The sequence below is a fragment of the Eurosta solidaginis genome, chromosome 3 (assembly GCF_040869045.1).
Source record: "Eurosta solidaginis isolate ZX-2024a chromosome 3, ASM4086904v1, whole genome shotgun sequence".
In the NCBI taxonomy this organism is placed as follows: Eukaryota; Metazoa; Arthropoda; class Insecta; order Diptera; family Tephritidae; genus Eurosta; species Eurosta solidaginis.
The window spans coordinates 105,130,827-105,147,855 of NC_090321.1; the positions used below are offsets into that span (position 1 = coordinate 105,130,827).

General features: G+C 41.1%; 1 protein-coding gene across 1 annotated transcript in view; it reads left to right on the forward strand.

Annotated features, from left to right (window-relative positions):
* The window catches only part of LOC137246570 (uncharacterized), a 44,874-nt gene that overhangs the window by 22,742 nt on the left and 5,103 nt on the right, over nt 1–17,029 (forward strand). Inside the window, exons 3-4 of the transcript XR_010951563.1 lie at nt 12,867–12,909; nt 13,641–14,239. The gene's annotated coding sequence lies outside the window, so the exon portion shown is untranslated. The remainder of the gene's footprint in view (nt 1–12,866; nt 12,910–13,640; nt 14,240–17,029) is intronic.

Genomic DNA, 17,029 nt, shown 5'->3' on the forward strand with positions numbered 1-17,029 from the left:
CAAGTATTTTGATCAGGAGACAGCCATGTAGCTTGATGAATCTTTTTATGCATGAACCTCGTGCTGGATATGACCATATTTCGAGCACCGGCAATGTCAATCTGCCTCAGTCCGTTAGGAGAAGTTTCATTGTGTAGGCTGAACTTTCCGAATGTAGTGCCAAAAACACTTTCTTTGCCCACCCTGGCGTTAAAGTCACCAAGCACGACTTTTATATCGTGACGGGGGCAGCGCTCGTATGTGCGTTCTAATTGTTCATAAAAAGTGTCTTTCACCATATCGCCTTTCTACTCTGTCGGCGCATGGGCGCAGATGAATGATATATTAAAAAATTTTGCTTTTATTCGGATAGCGGCGAGACGTTCGTTCACAGGTGTGAACGCCAGAACCTGGCGACAAAGTCTCTCTCCAACCACAAATCCGACGCCGAAACTGTGCTTATTCGTACGGCCACTCCAACAGATGTCACAATTTTTGGTCTTCTTTCTTCCTTGCTTCGTTCAACGCACTTCTTGGATGGCAGTGATGTCAGATTTTGCTTTGACGAGGACATCAACCAGCCGGGCATCTGCACCAATCCCATTCAGGGAGCGGACGTTCCAGGTGCATGCCCTCAATTCATTGTCCTTCAAACGTTTGGCATGGTCGTCATCAACAGACAGTGTATTTATCCGAGGCTTTTTGTTATATTTCATTGGAGTATGGTTTTACGTGGCGGGTCCCAAGTCCAGCGCACAACCCGCTCAGCGGGGGTGAAAATATTACTTGGCACGTTTATATATAGAGCCGATTGCTCCAAGACAGACGCCCGCTTGCAGCCGCACCTAGAGGTATACAGACGCTGCCGATGTGATCTCCCCGGGCTAGCCCTTAAACCGATTATGTCAGAGTGGCCTAGCCAGGTTGTCGCCTTCTCACATTAGCTCAAATTGGCAAATTGGCATTAGCAGTAACATTATTTACATAAACATTGCTTGGTATTTATGCAGGCATCAATGTAGCATACATTGATCCAGTTCGGTGTGCTCCAGCCACTGGTACAAACACTTTTGAATGCATAGCTTTAATATAGATTGGATGTCCAGCAGTGCTCCGGTTGTGCCAATATGTAATGGGCTGCTCCGTCTCTTGGTACGGCTGTATAAGTGTGGGCGGGTGCAATGTATTACTAGTCTGCTCAAGATCGTATGGTACATAGACGCTCGAAGACGCCAGAGGGGATTGGAGCCAGAGTTTTTGGACCCAGACCAACGAAGTATTCGTCATAAGTTAGTGTGCTTACCTGAACCTTCAGCGCTGATACCCCAATGAAACAATTGCCATACTTAGTCAGACAGTCAGGCCCCAATAAAGGCAATTGCGGCGTTCGAAATAAAGTCAGCACTGGTCCTTGAGTGCGTAGAAAAGCTGAATCAATTAGGAGCACACAATGTAGTACTGTTGCCCTGGGTCCCAGGTCACAGGGAAGTAGAGGGAAATGAGCAGGTGGACTCAGTGTTTAATTTGTTGCGTCCCTCCCATAAATTGTCATCCTCCCAGCAGATCCTTGCAGCGGGTTTGTGCCATACTCTCTTCTTCCGGGTATCGACCCCAATCCGGGCCCTTCTCCTGACCCCGGTCCTCAGAAATGGGTTTGCTGCGTTTGCCGGAAAATAATCTTTTTAGGACGACCATACTCTTTCCAGTGTTTCAGGTGCAAGGGATGGTTGCATCGGACAGGTTGCTCTGGGCTAGTTCCCAAAACCCGGCGTCCTCGTAACTTTTATAAATCCTTTGTGGCTTCTTGTTGTTTACGCCCTCATTACATTATGAGGAAATACGGCACCTGAAAACACAGCCGTATGAAGCTAAAAAACACAAGCATGTCTTCAGTGAACTCCACAAACAGGCGTCGGACCTCTGTGCTGGTGAAACCTGTACTTAAAGAACAAAACTAGTAGAGGAGGAACGCACTCTCCCTAGGGAAACGCAAGTCACTCTAGCTCAACTTCGATCTGGCTACCGTAACAGGTTAAACTCTTACCTATTCAGAATCAACCCCGACATACAAAACATTGTTCTGCTTGTAATGTGTCCCCACATTACACCAACTATCTCTTTAGCTGTATTGTGGAACCAACGCCTCTAACATTCCTCTCATTATGGTCCACCCCTGTTGAAACAGAAAGTTTCCTTGGACTCCCGTTAGAGGAGATTGATGACAATTTGTGATCGGTCGCATCTATTGAATGGGGCGAAGCACTGCTACAACAACAACATCAGGCGGACAACCCGGAAAGAGAGGCAGCAACTGCATGAACCATCGATCACGAGCCGTTCCTGTCAGTTGGCTCACAGTGGCATTTATTAATAGAAGGGAGGGAAAAGAGAGAAAAAAATTGGCGCAATATGCCAGGCCTGAGACAATATAAGTTACTGTTAAGGGGTTACAGCACAACTCGATACAGGGCATTAATAGGCCTCTCGAAGGATAACCTAAGAATCCTAACGGCTATTCTTACGGGACACTGTAGACTGAACAGTCACATGCAAAAGCTGGGTATAATATCGAACAACACATGCCGATTTTGTGATCGATCAGCAGACGGCGGACCATATTCTCCTAGAATGCGACGCAATCTCAAGACGTAGGGCTAAGTTTATGGGCTCACCATGGCCAGAGCATTCCCACATTTAATTCCTTAATCCAAGAATACTGCTAGGGTTCATCAAGGAAGTCGGCTAGGATGAGGTCCTGTGAAGGGGATGTGCAAGTCACTGTGCAATCCTTAATAAATTATCTATCTATCTACGTTCCGGTAACAAGCACCATTGAGGTACTAGCCCGACCATCTCGGGATCTATTGATATGACTATATTAAACCTTATAGGGATTGAATATTAATAATGATCGTAATGCGAAAGTCTGCTAAAATTTACCATTTTCCGTGGAATGCTCGATATATAACTTTCCACGTTTTGAATCAGTGATGAAAAGAGTAAAATTTTAACTGGCTGTGGGTAATAAGGTGTTGATGGCCTCTCTTAACGTAATGTAATGACAACTGCGAACCAGGGAAAATGACAAAAATCTTGTAAATCTACTGACCATAATGTATTCCTCCCTTTCTTTGCAGTTCTATGCATAAGTACATATGTATTTTGCTCTCCAATCAATTGGTATTTACATGAACTTCGAACTCTGTGGTATTTGCATTCTTCAGTTGATTATCAACAAAAGCATGACAAATTATCACTAACCAATTCATACATGTTGTTTATATATTTAATATGGTAGGCAATTTACTTACCCTTTCTGGTGCGATGATTCCTGGACAATCGGGCCTAACTAGACGCGATTTTTTTGCCTCAAGAGAGCGTGCTTAAAGCGAACCATATCATGTTATGGCACACCTTTGGTGATGCAAACAATCAAAGAAATTTCTATTTCTAATGTTTCTAGGATAGCAAACATCCAAACAGTTTGGTACCGTATTCCAAAGCATGTTGGTTGTGTAGAGTACCTTGTTTACCGGTAAATCCTTGGCAAATGACTCGTGAATCTGCATTTAATTGTAGGTATCCCCTGGTTTTGGCATATTCTAAGCTGAAAAGCACATCGGCAGTAATGCTATCTATTAGAATAATATAACATTTTTTTTTATTATTTAAAAATGCACATCCGTATGAATGGAAAGCAGAAAGTAAATAATTTTGTTGTTTTTGTAGCGATAAGGACACTCCCCTTTAACGACTTTGGAACTTGGGGGTGGGGAGGGAGGGATGGCCTGAAGGTTTAACGTGGCCATATAAATCGTTCCCAAGATGGCCGGGCTGGCACGTTAATGGTGCTGTGTTATCGGAGCGTACCGGATCTGTATCCGGAAAAGGACCATCACATCGATAACACTTCCAAAAGCCTTAGGGGAGCAACCGTATCGCTACAACAACAACAACAACAACACCAACCTAATTTTTATCAAAAATTATCAAAGGTGGAATCAAAAGACGCGCCTCGAGCTCCGTTTTTAGAATCCAAAAACGAAAATATAAATTTTTATTTCTGTCGAAACATAATTTTGATAATTTTTAAATTAGGTGTTGCACCGTCTTGTAAAACGTTACCCTTAATATTATTTTTGGCGAAGGCCGCCAACGCAAAAAGGTGTTCTGTGCAACAAAATTTTTAATTTCCCCTTTCGAATTCTAAAAATGAAGCTTGACACGCGTCTTTTGATACCACCTTTGTTTAGGTGCTTCACTGTCGTGTAAAACGTTACCTTTTATTGGTTTTGGAAATCGAATCTTCCAATTGGTGGCAAGAGGACTTGGTTGCCTCTAGTTAAAGCGCCAGGTTAATTTAGAAATGCCTAAACAGCTAACAGATGTCACAACTTAAAAGCCCGTAGCACAAAAACTTTTACTTTTTACACAATTATATTTTTTATCGCAATTATATTTTTTCTTCGTTTAAATGTTTTCCCGGAATAATTAATAAATTTTCATTAAAGATGACACTGTCACTTCGATGACAGCATGAAACGTCTATGTGTTAGTGGAGAGCGAAAAAAGCTTTGCATGTGTGAGTGAACTAGCCACCTCCGCCTTGAAGGGTACCCTTCAAAAAACGCGAGTACTCTATAAATAATGTAAGGAATACTCCTTTGGGAGTATAGGACTGCTCCAAATCTAATCTGTATTCATACAAAAAATGTGCTCCAATTAACATTGCGCTGTCCTAGGAGAGGAGTAGGTGATCCCACTCTCGCTTTGTTTGTGAGTATTCCATAGAGTACATACGTGAGAGTACTTTCCAAAGTACTTTCACTGTAGTACTCCATGGAGCACCCACAGAGGATCATATGCCAAAGTACTAAAGAGGAATTGTGTCGGAAAAAATTATCGAAGTGAATTTAATTTAAAATGAAAGTAAATGAAGAGGGGCAATACAACTTTAATATTTTTCACTACGAATATTCTTATGTTATTTAGCATTTGCGTGAATAAAGAAACTAATATTTCTCTATACTGTAGTATGTATACATAAAACCAGTGCGCGGTTGCATTTTATCAGAGTTGCCATAGTAAAATTATATTATCAGGTATTTGTATGCAATATTTTACTTTTGGCAACTCTGTTCGATCGTCATCGTGTCGTGATCACGGTCGTTAAAAAACGAGCAATGATCGGCTGATGGTGTTCCGCAAACACATTGCAAAGGAGTATTGTTAGAGTACTCCAACATGAAGAAAATGGAACACGTAATCCAAAAATTTTTGCAGGGTATTTGTTAAATTTTAAGTTTATCGATTATTAGGCCTACTTCATCGCCAAGTCTCCCATATCTAAATAAAGAAGAATTAGCTAAAAGTAATACGAAATTTGGTGGTGAAGTGCTTGGTGGTACAAAAGCGTGAGTTTGTCTTTATTTGTAATAACATTGTAATGTTTCTTATATGTACGTTTTGCTTATAGGAAATAACGCCCAACCCTAACAAGATTTTACTCAAATTGTAGACATTTGATTGCGTGGCTTTTATTTGGAAGTACCCGCTGTCATATTCGATAACAGGCAATCTGAAAACTCCAGCGGAAAAGTAGAAGTTACTTTCGTCTGTGCGAAATCCAAATGCGCGCCATTAAAGTCTTTAACCATGCCGCGCTTTGAACTACAAGCGGCGGTTTTGGGAACGCGACTTATGCAATGAGTGAGGGAGGAGCCCAACGTAGCAATCGTCAAGTGCATCCTCTGGCTCTGGAGTGATTCAAAGACCGTCGTAAATGGGATATAAAGCAGGTACAGGCCATTCGTACAACACACAATAGCAGAAATTTTAGCCGCCCCTAAAGTATCCGATTGGCAGTGGATAACTACAACCGAAAATGTCGCCGGTGAAGCTATACGCATCAACAACAAAGTTGCGTTTGCCCCAACCAGCCAGGAAATACGTGAGCTTCTGAAGAAGTTATTGCCACTGATCTTAATGACTGCCATGAAGTAGTGCGACCGCAATACGCTTTGAACATCGTAAGGTATGACTTTAAAAACTTTAATCGTTTCTCGTCGCTCATCAGGATGGTAAGAACTACAGCCTGGGTAATCTTTTTTACTAAAATATGCCGACGCCAAGTTGAAATCTTAAGTAGTTGCTTTGGATTGACAGCCAGTGATTTGGAAGGAGCAAAACGCCTTCTATATCATTTCTTCAAAAATGAGTCCTTCAACGCCGAAATACAACCAATAAGCAGAGGGAAAATTATATAACGCCAAAGTTATTTGCTACAACTATCGCCATATCTTGATGAAGAAGGAATTATGCGTGTGCGTGGGCGCATAGATGCTGCTAGGTGGTTGCCAATGGACGTGAGATACCCCGTAATAATGCCGCCAACACGTACATTCACGAAACTAATAACAATGCATCACTACAGACTTATGGGTCATAAAAATACCGAAGCAACAATATGTTCCATATGCCACTTAAATTGGGTACCACGGCTACGAAGCCTTCTAGGCAGCGTTATAGCCAGCTGTGCAGTGTGCCGCCTTCGCAAGGCCGTACCAGTTCCACCACTCATGGGACCACTCCCTGTTGACTGGTTGACACCATACGTTAGATCGTTCACATACACGGACCTCAACTATTTGGGTCCTGTCGAGGGAACATACGTTTAATTGCTTTTTGATTGAGGCCGAGAATTTCGTCAACTCTCGTCCTCTTACGCATTTGCCAATTGACGCGAAACAGGAACAGCCGTTGACGCCAAACAACTTCTTATTGGGGTCGGCTAATACTGCACAAACACCAGGCTCATCCGATGTCGTAACTGATATACTCGTTATCCACCAACAACGGCGCATTGCTCGGCAGATTTCTGATCAGGTAGCGCTGGATAGCGGAGTACCTCCCGACGGTAACACGTCGAGAAAAGCGGTGCCAACGAAAGCAGCGAGTAAAAAAGGGGGATCTAGCATTCCTATGCGATCCCAATGGTCCGCGAAGAGAATGGTCTTGGGGTGTAGTGGAGGAAAATTTCCTGGCCGAGGCGGTGGAATTCGTCAAGTTGACGTGCGGACTGTTCAAGGAGTGAAGCGGAGAGCTGTGTCCAAACTGGTCGTTTTGGATGTAGTTGTTGGTGAATTAGATTAATTCACGGGGGGAAGTCGCAGAACGCCCATTTGCCCTACACGGCATAAAGCTTATTTACACTACTGTGCCTATTTTAACCCCATGGACTTAGGTGCTATCAAGATATCGTCGATATAAATGTGACAAACTTGCAAGTCTCGAAATATGGAATCCATTAATCTTTAAAAAGACTGCAGCTTTACATAAGCCGAATGTCATTACGTTGAATTCGAAGAGGCCGAAGGGTGTTATTACCACTCTTTTCGGTCGGTCTTCAGGTGCAATTTCCATATTTTTTTCGCACGAGATGTAGTGGCTCTTTGACGGAACGGAAATACCTTGTTTTAACATACTGTCGAATACTTTTTTGCTGCTGCTAATTTTTCTCCAAAGAGCCGACGCACCTCTCTGCGACGGGTGTACCCTGCGTAGTTAAGTGGTGTTTTACGCAGTGCTTAGGCGTGAGGGGATTAGTCGGTTTGGTGATTCCCTCGAACTCCTGGAAGAGGCGTTCCACATAACTTTTATAAGTGGCGGATGTAACGTGTGCGGCCGTCATTTCTTGCATTGATGCTTGAGGTCGTGGAGACTGTGACCTAGTAACGCTTGAGTTATAGTGCACCAGCCTCGTATTGCGTATATTGACATGTAGGTTGTTATGTTTGATGAAGTCGGTACTTTATATGGGATGCGCAATGTCTGCGACTGTGAATTGCCACTTGAAAGTTTGACCCAGACCAATGTCGAACGTTAGTTGATGTAAGCCATAAGTTCTTATATAGAGTCCTTTGCTGCAAAGAGAGTAAAATCAGTTTTCTTTAAATTCGTTGGAGTATTATTGAGATCTCCCCTGGGAAGCACCGAAATGTCGGCGCCGGTGTAGATGAAGAATTTGAGACGATTTTTTAAACCGGTTATTTGTAGGCGCGAATTGAACGGGCCGTCAGCTGTGCCTAAGAGGATGACCGAAGGCATTGTTAATTTAAATTGATTGCGGAAATTAAAGGGCTGTCGGCACTTCTTTGCTTGAGCACCGAAACGTGTGTGTAATAGCACATGTCTTTTCCTATCTCTCTCGCCTTTTCAACTTTTGTTGTTTTTACCGCCGTCGTGAGCGTTTCTACCTTAGAAGTTAATTCTCCGATGCTATGTGCAAAGGATTTTTGTGTTTCGTTGTATGCTACTGCCCCGTCAGCTGTTGGGGGCCCACTTTGGTAGTCACTGACATAATACTATTCTGCACGTCATAAATGTTGACTGCTTGTAAGGCGAGGCTGTCCAGATCGTTAGTGGCACTGACGGCCAAAATTTGACGGACGTTCTGTGGCATTTGTTCCAGAAAAATTGTACGTAGAATGTTCACTGTCACCATACCAGCTGCTAAACTTTTTAAACGCAGTAAATATTGTGATGGCTTCCCATCAGTGACTTCAGTGTTATATAGCAGACGTCGTAATTTGCTTTCGCTGCTTTCTTCGAATATATCAAGCTGTCGTATCTTCAAAGCCTGGAGTTTACCATCAGCTGGTGGTTCCTTAATAATGTCGGCCACAAATGGTAGTGTAGTATTGTCCAAGTGCACCAAAACATACCGGTACTGTGATATGTCGCTGCGAATTTGTGCTATTTCGAGTGCGGCCTCGACTTGTATAAACCATATTGCACAATTGTCTTTCCAGAATGGGGGTAATTTAACTGCACGAGTGGCTCAGAAAATATCACCGGGGCTTTCGCTGAATGCTGAACCAAATTCTGAAACACTTGAAGATGTGGTTGCCGTGTTTTCGGTGCCCAAGTTTTGTGTTTGCGTGCTTATTTTTAGTTTGGGGCCACCAATGTAGTGTACTTGATCATATCGATACTAATGTAGTGACTTTAGATAATATGTTTATTGATTAAACATAACATTTAATATATAATATTCTTAAAACTAATAATATTGAAATTTGGATGTTTCTGTGTAAACGCTCTTCTTCTACTAATTCTTCCGCGTCGTTCGTTGATTTTATGTATCTGTCATTAGCCCAAAACGGGTTGCCGTCATGCACAAAAGTGAGCATGTTGCCACAAGTGTTCATGCAAAATCTGGGAGAAAAGTACATACACGAGCTGAAGTCCAAATTAGGCGTGTCATTTTATGCTAGATATGTGGATGACATAATATGCGTTTTAACTACTAATAACGAAGAGCTTGTACTGGAGTACCTCAACAAGCAGCACGATAGAAAGCCAACGGTCACCGACACAATAATACATACTACCTCAAATCACCCTCAGCAGCATAAAAATGCAGCATTAAAGAATTTGGTACATAGACTTGAAAGAACACCTCTTACACAAGAGGCATATAAGAGAGAGCTTGAAGTCATATATAACATTGCTGCAAGCAACGGATATAAAGAAACACTAGTAGATAAGCTCAGAAGGACGTATGGAGAACCAAAAAGAAATATTGAAAATAATGACACCTGGACGACTATGAAATATACTGGAAAAGCAACATATGAATTGGCAAACTTCTTCAAAAAATACAACATGAACACAGCGTTCAAATCATCGAACAATCTAGGGCGAAAACTAAGAACTAATACTAACTCAGAGGATCCGCTTAGCAGCCACACCGTATACAAGCTTACCAGCGGATACCAACATAGTTACACGGGACAAACAGGACGGCAAATAAGATCAAGGTTCAGAAAACAAATTAGAGATTACAACAAAAATACACGGACCCCACACATTATACCAGATTCTAACTTCGCGAATCACATGGTGGAAAATGAATGTTCCCCAGCAATCATCAATAAAACAGTTAGGGTTCTTCACATACAAGCAAAAGGACGACGTCTAAACGTACTAGAAAACATGGAAATCTACAAACAGAAAACATTCGACGGTAGAATAATAAACGAACAGATAAACACAATTTCTGACACAATATTCGAGCCTTTAAAACTTGTTTACAAGAAACAAACTAACCACACAGGTACAACATACACACACACAACAACAAATAAACACAAAACAATTAACGCATCAAAACAACAAACCCACAAAGAAGGTCAGTCGACTAAAATTACGGATTTTTACCTGCTCTGAATGAACACACAGCACATACACATAACTAAATACACACAAGCATCAATTTTGACAATACCTGCTCACGTACCTACGAACTATAAATACAGAACCAACGACAACAACAGATCAGAACGAAAATCGACACTGATGATGGGACAACGCCGAAACCGGTTTGTCTCAAAACCAAATTTGACAAGGGAGGACGGAAAATCGTTCCAATATACAGCAATAGAAGATGCTTTGCGCGTTATAAAGACGGCAACCTTTGCCGGTAGAAAATATAGCATTTACCGACAAGCAATTGAATCTAGAAATAAAAATGTATTCTTTAGGCGGTCACACCTTTCAAGATGTAGTCCTTCAGTCAAAGTTTACTACGTACTTTTCCAATACGGCCTATCGTATAAATTATTTCAGAAGTTGGCATATCAATACGCTAAAGCTAATGATAAGGTATTTCCCGAGAAACGGAATACTACGCAGGAAGTAAGGAAGTCAAGATTGGCTCTACGCTTTCATTAAACATAATCCGATCCTAACTTTCCGTAAGCCAGAGCGTACCAGCTTGGCTAGATTAAAAGTTTTCTCAAAAAAATATGTCAATGAATTTACGAGAATTGGAAAAAAACTATGACACCTACTCGTTTACGCCAAACAATATATACAGTTTGGATGAAACGGATATAACAATTTTTAAACGGATGTCTTTCGAGTCCTTGAAATTAGTCAGCAAAAGTGGTTGGATGATGTCGGAGGTATTTGTAGGTATTGTCACGCACATTCAAAAGAACACAAATAGCTCAAAATAGCGTCCAATTCTATTGATTCTCGATAACCAGTAATCTCACTGCAGTATTGATACCATCAATTATTCAAGGGAAAATGGCATACAGTTATTATCATTTCCTCCACATACTTCACACCATCTTCAACCACTTGACGTATCGGTTTACGATCCATTCAAAAAATTTCTTCAAATTTCTTTCACCGATTTTATGACTAACAACCCTGGAAAGAAAATAACAATATAAGAAACCGCTTGCATCTCTAATATACCATTCCAAAGAGCATTTAAACCAGAAAACATAATAAGTGGTTTTCGGTGGACTGGAATATATCCTTTCAACTCGCAAGTATTTCAAAAAGATGAATTATTTCCTGAATATGAAACGGAAGAGAACACTGTAATGGACCCAGTTTAGCTTCATTCCAACAACAATATAGAAGTTATAGATCCCGCTCCTCTTCAGCCGGACGAAAGCGTAGAAAGGACAGACCCACTTCAGATTCAGCCTTTTCGAAAACACCGGAACAAATTCGTCCAATTTCTCGTTTAAAGGCTTCTAAAAGAAATGATTAATCTGGTTGCTTTGGGATTTTAACAAGCTCTGTGCAAAAAAAGGGTGAAAGAAAAACAACTTATAATAAAAAATAAAATGGGTAAAAGAAATCTAAAGTTTTCAACGAAAGGAGAATCTCCGAAAAAAAACAAAATAAGAATAAAATTGTAAAGAACTCTCATCCGAAGACCAATGTGGCATTACCACAACCCAAGATATTTGTATTTATGTAAATGCCAGAATAAGTCAAGCTTGTAATGCACAAGCAAATGAATTTCACTTTCGACCACAAACAAATAACTCATAGCGACATAGCCATAGCGGCATAGATAAGTTATATAGAACCCAGTGGTGAGCCGTATCCGTTTACAGTTGTTTAACCCATAAGCGTCACACTCACTAGCTCACGCATCGATCAGCATGCCTGATCGACACCGTCGGTTTGTCAGTGCGACTGACCAAATATTTCTACATGAATAGGTATATAGAAATAGAATGTAGTTATTCTTAGTGTGTAAGTATTGTACGTAATTGTTGTAAGAGTATTGTAAGAAATTTTACTATAAAATAGAAAATATTCATGAATAAAAATCAATCTAATTTCGGCGCTGAGCATGAGCGGTACTCAAATCATATTTTCGTTTTAATTTTCATTTTTCATTATATTAAGGTACACCCCCGAACATTTTTTTGTCGAAAAGTTTTTATAAATTTTTAATTTGAATTTTTTTATTCTTGGATTTGTTAATTCTCTTTGCTTTACCTGGTTATAACATCAGTTTTATTATTTAATTAGCATACGTTTTACGGAATTCCTTTTATTCTGAATATTTTCCTTACCTTAAAGTTTTTTTTTTCATTTTTTTGGCACTCGGGCCTACACATGCTCAGGCATATGCACCACTACTAGGGTATATACTGCCACTCTCAAAATTAACTCCTAGTTGTGGATTTTTTCTGGCTGTCTTGGCCCGTCCACACAGTTTACATCACATTTTCAATTTCTCTTTTTTTTTTTTAAGATTGAAAAGCTTCCTTTTTTCTTCGATTTTTCTTTACATATACACTTCACTTACACTTTTTTTGCTTTACGCGCCGCGACCCTATTTAGCTTTGTTAATTTTTAATTTCTACCTTTTTGCTAAACACAAATATTTTTTTTTCATATGCATGAAATAATGCACATGCACCGAACCGCCGCGTTAAACTAACATCAAAAGACATTAGCTCCTAATAATTAGCCTTGACCATGGTCAAGCGGCCAAAGCCTGTAACAGTATCAGGGATAACTTATTGATCTACATATGTTGTTTGTTTTTTTTTCTTTACTTCCAGCTTGGTTGTTGTTTTTGGTACCAAAATCATACGGATAAGCGAGGTAAGTTTTTTTGAAGAAAACATATGCACTTACCTTTATTTATGTAGAGCGGTTCTCTGAGTAAGGGAACATATTCTTATACAGATATTTCTGTTGACATATTTTTGAGAGTGAACGCACACACGTACGTGCATTTTTACATAAGTTTATACGTGTGCTTGTGCATAAATGATTAGATAGCCATTAGGCCGTTGTTGAATTTTTAATATTTCTTTGTAATAATAATTATTAATATTTCCTTGTAAATTTTCCTTTCAAATAAAAATTCATATTTTGAGATTAGGATTAGGGAAGAAGTAATGAAACGGGAGTTATAATTTTTGATTAGCTGTAAGGAGTCATTTATGAATTATTTGAATAAATATTATTTATTAATTTAAAGCTGGAATTCCTTGGAATCGTCTTTATATTGTGGTATATGGGTTGAGGATTATTATTTTTCATACATGGGTAATTTCAGCTACAACATGTCTGGCTAAAGGCAGTTTACTTGCTGGTGTAGGTGGTAAGTTGAGGTAGTTGAGTGGAAAGATGGAAGATACGTAGGTACCTAAAGACGGACATTATTCAGGTTCAAGGGGACTCTACTCGGGAAGTGGAGCCATAGTAGAGTCCAAAGGCTGTTCGCATCTCGTGAACAGGAGGGGTGGGAAAGCTCCACCTGACTCGGACAGGTTTTCTCTCGCTTTACTATATTTATTTTTCTTCTTTTGTTTAAATTCTTTCCCCAGACATGAACCTAAATTTTGCTATGCAACTGTTGGGAAAGGAGAAGTGGCAAGAACCGCGCCTCAAAGCCGACGAGCCTCAGCCGGGCTACTACCATGCCACTCTGCTACTCCTCCTCTCCCGTACCAGGCAGTTACGTAACAACTCCAAGAAGGATGAGATAAATGCCCAGTTATTATCTATCCATTTAAGATTGGAAGAACAACTACCTACGACTGCATTAATGGAATGTTTCGACCGTATTAGTAAAGAGGTGGATCAGGAAGTACAACAAAAATCAACAAAACAAAATAAGATGGTCAATTAGATGCGCAGAAGTTAATACGAAGATGACAGTATTTAAGCCCCCAGCTGCGTCTTAGCGAAAATTGATATTGGTGAATCTTGATAAATTCACGGAGGCGGGGACGTTGCCGTAGCTGAGCTTGTGTTTATTTGTTATAAAAAGTTCCTAATTTGTGAAGTAGCTAGTCGTGTGCCTATTTATTAAGTTTTAAGTTTATCGATTATTAGGCCTACTTCAACGCCCATATCTAAATAAAGAAGAATTAATTAAAAGTAATACGAAATTTGGTGGTGAAGTGCGTGGTCGTACAAAAGCGTGAGTTTGTCTTTATTTGTAATAACATTGTAATATTTCTTATATGTACGTTTTGCTTATAATAAATAAAGCCCAACCCTAACAATTTACGTGGCTTTTATTTGGAAGTACCCGCCACCATATTCGATTACAGGCAATTTGAAAACTCCAGCGGCAAAGTAGAAGTTACTTTCGTCTCTGCGAAATCAAAATGCGCGCCATTAAAGTCTTTAACCGTACCGCGCTTAGAACTAAAAGCGGCGGTTTTGGGAACACGACTTATGCAATGAGTGAGGGAGGAGCCCAACGTAGCCATCGACAAGTGCATCCTCTGGCTATGGAGTGATTCAAAGACTGTCGTAAATTGGATACGAAGCAGATACAAGCCATTCGTACAACACAGAACAGCAGAAGTTTTAGCCGCCATTAAAGTATCCGATTGGCAGTGGATACTTACAACCGAAAATGTCGCCGACGAAGCTATACGCATCAACAACAAAGTTGCGTTTGCCCCAACCAGCCAGGAAATACGTGAACTTCTGAAGAAGTTATTGCCACTGATCTTAATGACTGCCATGAAGAAATGCGACCGCAATACGCTTTAAACATCGTAAGATATGACTTTAAAAACTTTAATCGTTTCTCGTCTCTTAACAGGATGGTAAGAACTACAGCCTGGGTAATCTTGTTTACTAAAATATGCCGACGCCAAGTTGAACCACAGACTTATGGGTCATCAAAATGCCGAAGCAACAATATGTTCCATACGTCACTTACATTGGGTAAAACGGCTACCAAGCTTTCTAGGCAGCGTTCGCAAGGCCGTGCCAGTTCCACCACTCATGGGACCACTCTCCGTTGACAGGTTGACACCATACGTGAGACCTTTCACATATACGGGCCTCAACTATTTGGGTCCTGTCGAGGGAACATACGTTTAATTGTGTTTTGATTGAGGCTGAGAATTTCGTCAACTCTCGTCCTCATACGCATTTGTCAAGTGACAAGAAACAGGAACAGCCGTTCACGCCAAACGACTCCTTATTGCGATCGGCTAGTACTGCACAAATACCAGGCTCATCCGAAGTCGTAACTGATATACTCGTTATCCGCCAACAAGGGCGCATTGCTCGACAGATTCGTTATCAGGAAGCGCTGGATAGCGTAGTACCTCCCTAAGTTAACACGTCGAGAAAAGTGGTGCCAACGAAAGCAGCCGGTAAAAAAGGGGGATATTGTTGTTGTTGTTGTAGCGATAAGGTTGCTCCCCGAAGGCTTTGGGGAGTGTTATCGATGTGATGGTCCTTTGCCGGATACAGATCCGGTACGCTTCGGTACCACAGCACCATTAAGGTGCTAGCCCGACCATCTCGGGAACGATTCATGTGGCCACATTAAACCTTCAGGCCATTCCCTCCCTCCCCACCCCCAAGTTCCATGAGGAGCTTAAACTCGCCAGAGCCTCGCCTGTTAGTGAAACAGGATTCGCCGCGGATAGGTGAGGTTGATAATTGGGTTTGGAGAAGCCATATATTTCGCTGGCAACTTGAAGGGTTGCGCTACCCAGTCGCCTCTTACGACAGGCATACCTATCGCGGGTATATTCTGATCCCCTAACCCGCTGGTATTCCTATGCGGTCCCAATGTTCCGCGAAGAGAATGGTTTCGGGGTGTAGTGGAAGAAATTTACCCTGGCTGAGGTGGTGAAATGCGTCAAGTTGACGTGCGGACTGTTCAAGGAGTGAAGCGGAGAGCTGTGCCCAAACTGGCCGTTCTGGATGTAGTTGTTGGTAAATCAGGTTAATTCACGGGGGAGGGAAAGTCCAGAACGCCCATTTGCCTTGCTATGTGCAAAGGATTTTTGTGTTTCGTTGTATGCTACTGCCCCGTCAGCTGTTGGGGGCCCACTTTGGTAGTCACTGACATAATACTATTCTGCACGTCATAAATGTTGACTGCTTGTAAGGCGAGGCTGTCCAGATCGTTAGTGGCACTGACGGCCAAAATTTGACGGACGTTCTGTGGCATTTGTTCCAGAAAAATTGTACGTAGAATGTTCACTGTCACCATACCAGCTGCTAAACTTTTTAAACGCAGTAAATATTGTGATGGCTTCCCATCAGTGACTTCAGTGTTATATAGCAGACGTCGTAATTTGCTTTCGCTGCTTTCTTCGAATATATCAAGCTGTCGTGTCTTCAAAGCCTGGAGTTTACCATCAGCTAGCTGGTGGTTCCTTAATAATGTCGGCCACAAATGGTAGTGTAGTATTGTCCAAGTGCACCAAAACATACCGGTACTGTGATATGTCGCTGCGAATTTGTGCTATTTCGAGTGCGGCCTCGACTTGTATAAACCATATTGCACAATTGTCTTTCCAGAATGGGGGTAATTTAACTGCACGAGTGGCTCAGAAAATATCACCGGGGCTTTCGCTGAATGCTAAACCAAATTCTGAAACACTTGAAGATGTGGTTGCCGTGTTTTCGGTGCCCAAGTTTTGTGTTTGCGTGCTTATTTTTAGTTTGGGGCCACCAATGTAGTGTACTTGATCATATCGATACTAATGTAGTGACTTTAGATAATATGTTTATTGATTAAACATAACATTTAATATATAATATTCTTAAAACTAATAATATTGAAATTTGGATGTTTCTGTGTAAACGCTCTTCTTCTACTAATTCTTCCGCGTCGTTCGTTGATTTTAAGTATCTGTCATTAGCCCAAAACGGGTTGCCGTCATGCACAAAAGTGAGCATGTTGCCACAAGTGTTCATGCAAAATCTGGGAGAAAAGTACATACACGAG